Genomic DNA, 11309 nt, shown 5'->3' on the forward strand with positions numbered 1-11309 from the left:
ATTGAAGAACATTACTTTGGACAATATTAACTCATTTATGTCTTTTTCAGTTATTGTGGCTATGTAACTTAATTCCAAAAATTTTAAAACTCTACAAGTCGTAATTACTATTAATTTATTAGCAAATAGGTCTACCCATCTATTTACCCCCATATTAGATTTAACCATATATTAAACCTTTTATTGCCCAGCCACCCTCCCCTCCTTCCTTCTCTCCTTCCTTTATTTCTCATGGTTAAATCTGGAATAATTTTCTTTCTGTTGAAGAACTGCTTCAATATATCCATCACTGTGGACGAGTTGCTGTTTAACTCTCCAATGTTTTTGTTTTAAAACCAAATTTGTCATTTTTAATTTTGAAAGATATAGTCACTTGGTACACAATTCTAGTTTATGCTGCCCAGGGTACTTAGCATAATGCTTATGCCATACAAAGTACTGTACCTATTTGAAGAATTAATAGTTTATTTTTAAAATTATAATTACTAAATTGACTTGTATTTGACGTGCAACCTAGCTGAAAGTGTAATGGAATATTTTTCTTATTAGAAAAAAAGCGAAATTTAGCTGAACATAATAATGCCATCAATTCTCCCCCTCAACTTCTTTATGATTGCAGAAATAATCCTTATAAAGTCTTGTATAAATTGACTACCAGAGTTGAAAGGTCTGTAATTTCAAAGCTTTATCAAAGCAAATACATAAAAACATGCTTTTGTGCATTCAACTTTTTGTTAAGGCTGACTACAATACTACAATACTACGTGTTTAAATATTACGGTTCCACATGTTTAAACATCACAATACTACATGTTTAATTTTGTGACAGGCTTAAATTTGATTATAGTCAATCATGAATAGCCCTCAGCAAATGAGAGTGGAGGCATATACAAAAATTAGTTTCTTATCATATGTGCACACCTTAGTTGGAAAAATATAGGGATTGAACACTATATTTATAGAAGCATTGCAAAATACAGAATGCACTGAAGACAAACATTAAGCTACTGTTGCAAATCTAACTGTGTATTAAAAAGAATGTCCAGAATTGGTTATATCTAGGTTTTTGTCTCAAACGTGTCAGCCTTGTGATTTTAGTGCCTTTTCAATTGACAATGACAACTATCAGTGTTTAACCAATCAACAAACAAAAAACGTCAGTTCTTGTTTAACTAACTGTTCTAATAGGTTTTGTTTTACATCCTTTATAATGGGAAGAAGAAAAAATAAATAGTTTTCTTAGAAGCTAATTTTTATTAGTATTTGTAGTCTAAGTAACTAAAGTGCTCATAAATGAGTGTATGTTTATTTTAAAAAAATTATTGAACATCTGTAATGCTATAAGTAGATATAATTTTGGAAAATTATTTAGCATAAGCTTATGTAATTAACTGCTGCCAATTTAGACTCTAATCTGTGAAAGACAGTCAAAAATATATTTTATATGTCATTCTAATCTTTGATTAATGCTACAATAAGGAAATACTCATCCAACCTAAATTGTATGTGGTATTGCTTAAGATCCTTTCCTTTGGTGTGAAAAATATTTAAAGTTAATGAGAAGGATTACATCAACCAACTCATTTATTTTTACATACATTTTTACATGTTTTACCTGATGAATGAGGTGGATTTTTCCAGAACCATGCACATCACTTGAGTTAGAAATATGAATAATGCTCAAATTCTTTCTCCTAGTCATGAAGTGCTTACTACACCAATGCTTTTTCATCTCAGTGGAGCTACTGAAGATTTGGTCAGCTTTTATATGTTGTGTTTTTTGAGTGACAGAAGAGCTGACCTTATTCTTCTTCAGCAAGTTGCTATATAGTACCAATATGTAGAAACTTAACTTTTTGGAATTATGTAATTACATAACAAGAAAGCATAAGTGAATAGATGCTAGAGAAGAAAAAATAAACCAATAAGGAAAAGCATCATTAAATATAATGTTTTATTTTTTTCTATGTTCAATGTTTATCCTCTAATTAAGGTTAGAAATTATTTGTTAGCCCTTCTCAACTCATCATAAATAGACATTTTGTTTTCCTAATCAGTGATGTTTATATTTAGTGATATCAACTGTCATTTTTGTGTGTACCAACTATATGACAGGAATATTGTATGTGTTTCTTACCAAAAATAAGAAAATACAAACAATATTTTATTTCAAAAGTGAACTCAGCCTCAGAGATTGGAATATATCTCTAATCATTCAACTACGTAGCTATGAAAGCAGGTTTCTTTGACTCTAAAATGTTTAAATTTTGGCTACATTATTTTTTTCTATTGCATTATATTATATTTTTGAGTATAGGCTATGTCAATTTGAATAAATTAATATGGTCATAGTAATGTTACTATAGAAGTTCAGATAAAAAATTAGCCTCAAAAATACTCTCCACATTGGAAGTGGGAATTTGGTAGCAATTGTAAGAGATTCATCTTATTTTTCTAAATTTTTTTCAATCTTTCTGAAAATAATATAGCAGCCTTGCATTTAATACAGAATTTAAATAATAAAAAACTTGCTTCTATTGATAGGATGTTTAAATAATGCTGATGTAAATAAAAATACAGTAGATTATCTTTTCATTCAATCTGACAAAATTTTAGTAGACAAAATAAAAACATCTTAGATATGGCAACATATTTAAGAAAGATTTATATTTTATACTTATGGATGAATTACTTTATCATTTAGTTTCAATTAACTTATTTTTAGATATCTTGTTTGGTTACACAAGGTGAAGACACATTATCTACCTTTATTATGCATCATTATGTGAGATAAATGAGGATATTTTACTTAAATATATTCTCCAATTATCTATATTTTCAACATAATTAATTGTATCTCATAATTTACAATTGTAAATAATAATATGAAGGATGAAAGAATAAGAATGTGCAATTGAGGACTGCCTTCTTGTCAGGTTGGAGCTGTGGGGTGGGCTTTAAGTTGAGTAGTTTGGCTGCTTGACCTCCTGGGTCAAGAGTTCTAGCCCCTCTGCTTCTTTGAAGCGTATAGAGTTATTAGTCTTCCTACCTGGGCAAGGTTATTAGAGTGGGATTTGAGGCTGGGCAGGGAGACTAGCAACTGGGAACTCAAGCTAGGTTGCGCTTCCCATCGTGCTTTTGAAGGCCACCACTCAGTTTTGCTGTAGGCTATGAGATTGGTTGATGTCTCTGATTCCAGGCTACAAATGGCAGAAACACAGAGCCACAGAGCTACTGCCAAGATCTGCATGCTGTTCACTCTGACCTCTCCCTTCCTTTGTTTTTGTGTGGCTAGGAGGGGTGTTCTAGCTGTGTCATTTCCTCCAGTGTTCTCCCTGTGAGGCAAAACCAGAGTGGGACTCCTGGCAAGAGTCTCAGAATGCTAGGGAAGCTGGATGACTGTCTCAATTCTTCTTTCCCACTATAGAAACTGTGGGCCCAGCAAAATCCCCTCCATCTGGCCTTGTGCTTGTTTGGTGGGGGTAGAGGCCCAGTTGTAGAGAAAACATTCTTTCCTTGCTAATTCCAATGTCATTCAGTTCTGTGTACCACATAAGTATCTCTGGCTTGTTTCCAAGTGTTGGGATTTTCAAAGGCATGTTCGAATCTGTTGCTAGTTGCTAGTTGAACTTACTTTCTGTAGAGGGGAGTGGAGGCTGAGACTTCCTATTCTGCCATCTTGCTGACATCACTTGGTTGCTTGCAATTATTTAAAGGCCTCCTGCAGTTTCTTGTCACAAGGGCTTCTCTAGCATGGTCATTTACTTCATCAAAGTCACAAAGAGAGTCTTTCTCACTTTAGTTTGCCAAGATAAAGTCTTATATAATGTAACATAATTATGAGAATGACATCGCACAACCTTTGCCATATGAAGTTATCTCTTGAGGCCAGGCATGGTGGCTTATGTCTGTAATTCCAGTACTCTGGGAGGCTGAAGTGGGCAGATCACCTGAGGTCTGGTGTTCAAGACCAGCCTGGCCAACATGGCAAAGCCTTGTCTTGACAAAAAATCCAAAAATTTTTTAGTGGTGGCGAGAGCCTGTAATATCAGCTACTGAGGCGGCTGAGGCAGGAGAATCACTTGAACCCAGAAGAGGGAGATTTCAGTGAGCTGCAATTGAGACACTGAACTCCACTCCAGCCTGGGTGACAGAGTGAGACTCTGCCTCAAAAAACAAATGAACAAACAAACAAACAAAAAGTTACCTATTGAAAACAGTCATGAGAGTGAAATTCTTTGATATATAACATAATCTATTACAAGAATGACATCCCATCAACTGTGTCTTATTCTGTTATTTGAAGTCACAGGTCCTGCCTATAAACAAGAGAAAAAGTTGAATATTTAAATAGCTGTAATTTTGGATGTGCAAGTATGCAACTTTAGCTTCCTACAATGTAAATGAGCTTAGTTCTGGTTCCCCCAGTATCAACTTATGATTGGAACTGTGTCTTGACAACTTAGATGAATCAATTCCCTTTTACTTACCCAGTTCAGGAATCATTTTCTTCCCTCTTTTATTTCTCCCAAGGGAATTTCAGTTTTCAAGCATAAGTTCACTTATTAAAGCAACAAGTAATAATGTAGAAGGTGGATTTTCCTGAGTCTGTTCTGCTGGCCCCTTCTCAGATGTAGATTGTCTTGTGCATGATCTTGAGTATTGGTGTCTGCTGCGTCTGCTGCTGTTGTACAGATCTTGCCATGATGTTAGATTCATATGGCTTAAGTTACATCTCATGAAAATATCTCCTTTTTCAAACCCAAGGGGTTTTCTTCTCTTCTGAGCCTGTAACCATTCACATATTCTTCTTGCTTGCAAGGCAGAACCCAAAGACTCTCACCAAGATGGGCAGGAATCTTTAAATTGCTCATAGGACCATTAAGCTAGCCAACTGTCCTTCATCCATTACTACTTTATTACTCTGGTACCTAAAGATACTGATTAACTGGAAAGGCTTCATATAACTAACTATTCAAAGAAATGTCATTTGAAAGAGAGACCATTGTCAGTTCAGTTAGTAAAACGAGGGCAAATGTGTGGCACCGCAGCTGCCTTCAAGTCTCTATGCTTCTGTTGCACAGCTGGTTTTCTGATAGTTTATCACGCCATGCCTTTTGGGATGTAGAGCTTTAATTCCAGCTTTCTCTCTACCTGAGAAGCTCTCCTATAAGATAGTTTGCTATTTATTAGTAAAACCTTAACTCAAAAGTCACGTCCTCCAAAAGCCTTTCTTAAACACCTCCTTTCAGAAGTCCCCTGGTCTCTTTCTATTATTTTATCCTATTTTCTTTCTACTAAAGCATGTATTTCATGTTTTACTGATTATTTCACCTTTATACCCTGCATTGTGAAATAAGGAGCCTTTTCTGGTGTCCCATTTGTCTCCCAAATGCAGACCAAGGCCCAGCATAAAATGAAAAAATAATTGTTCAATGACTAAATGGCATAATAAATAACACATGTGGTTCTTATCTCTTTTTTAGTTGACACAATAACACGTGAAACACAAGCAACTTCTGAAGATACTTTATTTGGACTTCTATTTAAGCTGTTTGCAAAACTTTATAATACTTTATATTTTAATAATATATCAGGTATTTTTAGATAACAAATGCAGCTAAATCTACTATAGTAAATAGATTATTAAATTTCATTTGAGTGACCTTGTGAACCAGAAAATAGAGAATTCAATCAAAACAGACCACTCTATTAAGCTTATATTAAATATAAACATAAACTTTTTTATGATTATGAAAGCCTTATTGCACATTTTAAAATTAGTCTTGTGTCAGCAATTACTTTGTTTCAATGTAGTAGAATATTACTTTTAAGTGCTCTGGGAAATTGTATTTCACTTTACTTAGAGAAAGTTCAGTGAATTAAGGCATCTATATGGTTTAACAAGGAAAATTAAGTATGGAAATTAAAAAAAATAGAAAATGATGTACTATAAAAAGATATTACAATAAGAGTAGATTATAGTTCCATTTTAAAAAGAGGTAACCGAACAAAAATCTACTATAGAAAGAAAAAGGAATAGACATTCTATAAACGAAACAATGAGAAAAAAAAGAAGCAGAATATAAACAGTTACGTATAATTTAAGAGAGCACATTGAAGTAGAAAATCAAATATAGAATGAGTTTATTGTTTATTAATGACTTTTAAGATTATAATAAAAGCATTTACAAAGATACCATAGCCGGGGGAAATCTAACAGAGTAATGTCCCGGAAAGGAAGAATATTAATGATAATATTAAAATAGAACAGTATTATCATGTTATTTATCAATTTCCCATAAAATTATAGGTGAGAAAAAAGACCTGAAAAAATTGTCAGTTCACAAAAAGCAGATAAAATAATAGTAATTAATAGGGGCATGGCTCCTGCCTATTATGCTAGCAATTTGGGGGGCTGAGACAAGAGGACCACTTGAGGCCAGGACTTCAAGAGGAGAGTGGGCAACATAGTGAAATCCCCATCTCTACCAAAAATAAAAAATAAAAAGAACTCTGAGTGTGGTGGCATGCATCTGTAGTCCTAGCTACTTGAGAGGCTAAGGTGGGAGAATTGTTTGAGCCCATGAATTTGCGTTTACAGTGAGCTATGATTGTGACTCTACATGCCAGCCTGGGTGACAGAGTGAAATTCTGTCTCAAAAGAAAAGTATAAAAAGTAGTTAGAAAAATGTATCATATGCAAATCGCCAAGACTTATTGGCTTTGTTTTCTGATTTTCAAAGGATTTGTTTGTGCATTGCCATGTTTGAAGAGTCCTGAAGACATTAGGCTGTATTGGTCTGGTATCAAAAGTTATTCAGTATTGAAAATCACCTGGACATTTATAAACAGCCACAGTGAATCTAATAAGAAAGAGAAGTCTAATGGGGCATGAGAGATTTGATTGCATATTGTCGTGTTTAAAATCTTTAACAGTTTGTAAAGAGCTATTCAAATGACCTGTTTAAATTATAGTAAATAAGATGCACTGAAAAAACTAGTGGAATTATAAATATTGTAAAGGCTTTAAACTGTCAACTTAATTTCTCATATTTTGGCATGCTCCAAGTAGTAAAAAATCTAAAATCTTCACAGAGATTTCTGAATCTGCAGTTTAACTTTAAACTGAAGATCTAATGTGTCTTCATATTTTATGTCTTATCTCCACTGGAAGGTGAAAGAGAGTTGTAAAAGGGGAGAAAAATTAAAAGATTATATAAATAACATTTGAGCAAAGCGGGTGATAGGCTATTAGGTTCTACATGAGAAGCAGTTACTGCTTTTACTGCTTCATCCTCTGGCAGGATTTTCACCAATATTTTCTTTCTGAAATAGAAAAGTATTGTGCAAGAATTGAAAAGATAAAAGTAAAAATCTCTGAAACACTATACCCAGGAAAGATTGAAATGTACATCTACCAATATTATAACAAAATGAGCTCTGAATGGAAATAGATGAATCATGGAATTATGAAGCTGGTAAATAACTTCTGCCAAATGGAAGCAACATTTACATGTCTTGTATATAAAAAGTTAACCTAACTATTGGTATATGTAATTGCTTTTCTTTGCATAATGTGATGAATTGCACATGCTTTTACTTATGCTGTCATGGAAAGGTAAATAAGAAAGAATTCCCTTTAGCAGTGGGTACCTGTCCATTGTCATGTCCTAGTTTAGTGACTTCACACCATTTGAAACCAATCATCAATAATAATGTATTAATACTGTCATAACTAGTTCACTTAGGTTCCAATAAACATTAGCTACAATTTTATTTTATTTTATTTTTACTTTTTATCCTATTTATTTATTTTTTGAGGGAGGAGGCTTGGGAGATGGAGGCTCTCTCTGTTGCCCAGGCTGGAATGCAGTGCTGAAATCTCGGGTCACTGTAGCCTCCACCTCCCGGGTTTAAGCAATTCTCCTGCCTCAGTCTCCTGAGTAGCTGGGACTACAGGTGTATGCTGCCACAGCCGGCTAACTTTTTGTATTTGTAGAGATGAGGTTTCACTGTATGGCCCAGGCTGGTCTTGAACTCCTGATCTCAGGCAACCCACCTGCCTTAGCCTCTCAAATTGCTAGGATTACAGCTGTGAGCCACTGCACCTGGCCAACATTAACTACAATTTTAAATAAAAATGTGATATATTATTTTCATGCCTTCTTCGACCGTAAATAATGTATTTCAACATATTTTAAATTCAAGTGTAAGAATGTAAAAGAAAAGCCAAATATTGACTGCTTTGTTTCAGAATTTGTGATGATTAATTTTATGTGTCAGTTTGACTGGGATATCGTGTCCAGTTGTTTGGTGAAACACTTAGTCTAGAATTTGCTGTGAGGTTTTATTGTAAATGTGATTAATGTTTATAATCGGTTGACTTTAAGTTACTCTCACTAACGTAGGTCGGCTTTATCCAATTGGTAGAAGGTCTTCAGAGCCAAAATTGAGGCTTCCCAGAAAAGAAACAGTCCTGCCTTATGATTGTAACAGAGATCCTCTGTGAGTACTCAGCCAGTAGGCCTATTCTGTGGATTTGGAACTCAGGATTATAACATCAGTTCTCACCTGAATTTCTAGCCTGCCAGCCTGCTCTACAGATTTTTGACTTGTCAGTCCCCATAGCCATGCAAGTCAATGCTTAAAAAATTCTCTCTTTCTTTAAAATAGGATACATATCCTATTACTCCTTTTTCTTTAAAGAAACCTGACTGATACAGGGCTCAATGCTTACCTAGGGACTATTGGTCATCGGATCATGTATAAGCAAAATATTATCCTCACTGTATATGAGAGGGACTATTTTTATATCATCTAAGCAGTGCTGTTATACAAAACCCACAAGCCCAGAGTAGAAAATACGTTATTGGATTGTGTTTTGCTTCTTTTTGAAAATATTGGTTTGGTGCAAAAGTAATTATGGCTTTTACCATTGAAACTAATAGCAAAAACCACAAATACTTTTGCACCAACCCAGTAAAAGCTTTGAAGTGAGCATGAAGGTAATGCTAAGACTATACAAATGTGAGAATCTGTTATTAATAAACCTGCACATGCAGGAGTTAAATTTTTGAGTATTGTCACTGATTTGTTTTAAGTTTATTGTAGCAACAAATCATCTGTTGAAATTTTATCATCTTTGTCTACAAAATCATTTGAAACTTATCAGATATTGGGAACTTGGTTATCCTTTCTACTGAACATTCTTAGTAAATTAGTAGGGTTGTTAAAATATATTAATCTTGAGAGATTTTTGGCAAGATTGCCAAATAAGAACAGCTCTGGTGTGCAGCTCCCAGCAAGAGTGATGCAGAAGGTGGGTGATCTCCGCATTTCCAAATGAGGTACCAGGTTCATCTCATTGGGACTGGTTAGATAGTGGGTACAGCCCAAGGAGGGTAACACAAGGCAGGGTGGGGCATCACCTCACCCGGAAAGCACAGGGAACAGAGAACTCCTCTTGTAGCCAAGAGAAGCCATTAGAGACTTTTCCCTGCACTCTGGCACTCCGGCTGAGATGCTGCGGCTTTCCCATGGTCTTCACAACCCACAGATCAGGAGATTCCCTCTGAGGCCCACAACACCAGTGTCCCTGGTTCATAGCACAAAACTGAGCAGCCATTTGGAAAGGCACTGAGCTAGCCACAGCAGTGTTTTTTTTCCACACCCCAGTGGCACCTGGAATGCCAGTGAGACAGAACTGCTCATTCCCCTGAAAAACGGGGAAGAATCCAAGAAGCCTAGTGATCTGACTCAGTGGGTCTCACCACCATGAAGACCATAAGCTAAGACCCACTCTTGAACTTCTCACAGCTGGCACAACAGCCTGAGCTCAACCTGGGACGTTCAAGCTCATAGTGGGAGGGGCGTCTGCCATTGGTGAGGCTCGAGTAGGTGGTTTTAACCTGGCCTGTGTAAATAAAGTCACCAGGAAGTTTACACAGTGACTGGGTGGAGCCCACAGCAGCTCAGCAAGGCCTCTGCAGGTACACTGTGTCGTTAGACTTTCTCCTTGCAGGGCAGGGAACCTCTGAATAAAGGCAGCAGCCTGTCAGGGGCTTATAAATAAAGCCCCCACCTTCCTGGTACAGAGCACCAGGGAAAAGGGGTGGTCATGGGTACAGCTTCATGACTTAAACGTCCCTGCATGGCAGCTCTGAAGAGAGCAGCAGATCGCTCAGCACAGCATTTGAGCTCTGATAAGGAACAGGCTGTCTCCTCAAGTGGCTTTCTGACCCCTGTGTATCCCGACTGGGAGATACCTCCCAGCAGGCCGACAGACACCTTATACAGGAAAGCTCTGGCTGGCATCTGGTAGGTACCCTTCTGAGATGAAGCTACTAGAGGAAGGAACAGGATCTTTGCTGTTCTGGTGATTACCAGGCAAGCAGGGTCTGGAGTGGACCTCCAGCAAACTCCAGCAGACCTGTAGCAGAGGGGCCTGACTGTTAGAAGAAAAACTAATAAACAGAAAGAAATAGTTTCAACATGAACAGAAAGGACGTCCACTCAGAGAGTCCATCCAAAAGTCACCAACTACAAAGACCACAGGTATATAAAACCACAAAGATAGGAAGAAACCAGTACAAAAAAGACAACACAATCTCCAAAAACCAGAATTCCTCTTCTCCTCCAAAGGATCACAACTCCTCACCAGCAAGGGAACAAAACTGGACAGAAAATGAGTTTAATGTATTCACAGAAGCAGGCTTCAAAACGTGGGTAAAAACAAACTTCTCAAAGCTAAAGGAGCATGTTGTAGTCCAATACAAGGAAGCTAAGAACCCTGAACAAAGATTAGATGAAATGCTTATGAGAACAAGCAGTGTAGAAAATAACATTGATGACCTGATGGAGCTGAAAAGTATAGCAAGAGAGCTTTGTGAAGCATACACAAGTTTTAATAGCTGAATCGATCAAGCGAAGGAAAGGATATCAGAGATTGAAGATCAACTCAATGAAATAAAGTGGGAAGACAAGATTAGAAAAAAAAAAAAGAGTGAAAAGAAATGAACAGTCTCCAAGAAATATGGGATTATGTGAAAAGAACAAATCTACATTTGACTGGTGTACCTGAAAGTGACAGGGAGAATGAAACTAAGTTGAAAACCACTATTCCATGGCCGGGCGTGGTGGCTCATGCCTGTAATCCCAGCACTTTGGGAGGCCAAGGTGGGTGGATCATGAGGTCAAGACATCGAGACCATCCTGGTCAAAATGGTGAAACCCCGTCTCTACTAAAAATACAAAAAATTAGCTGGGCATGGTGGTGCATGCCTGTAATCCCAGCTACTCAGGAGGCT

The sequence above is a fragment of the Cebus imitator genome, unplaced genomic scaffold, assembly GCF_001604975.1.
Source record: "Cebus imitator isolate Cc_AM_T3 unplaced genomic scaffold, Cebus_imitator-1.0 Scaffold133, whole genome shotgun sequence".
In the NCBI taxonomy this organism is placed as follows: domain Eukaryota; kingdom Metazoa; phylum Chordata; class Mammalia; order Primates; family Cebidae; genus Cebus; species Cebus imitator.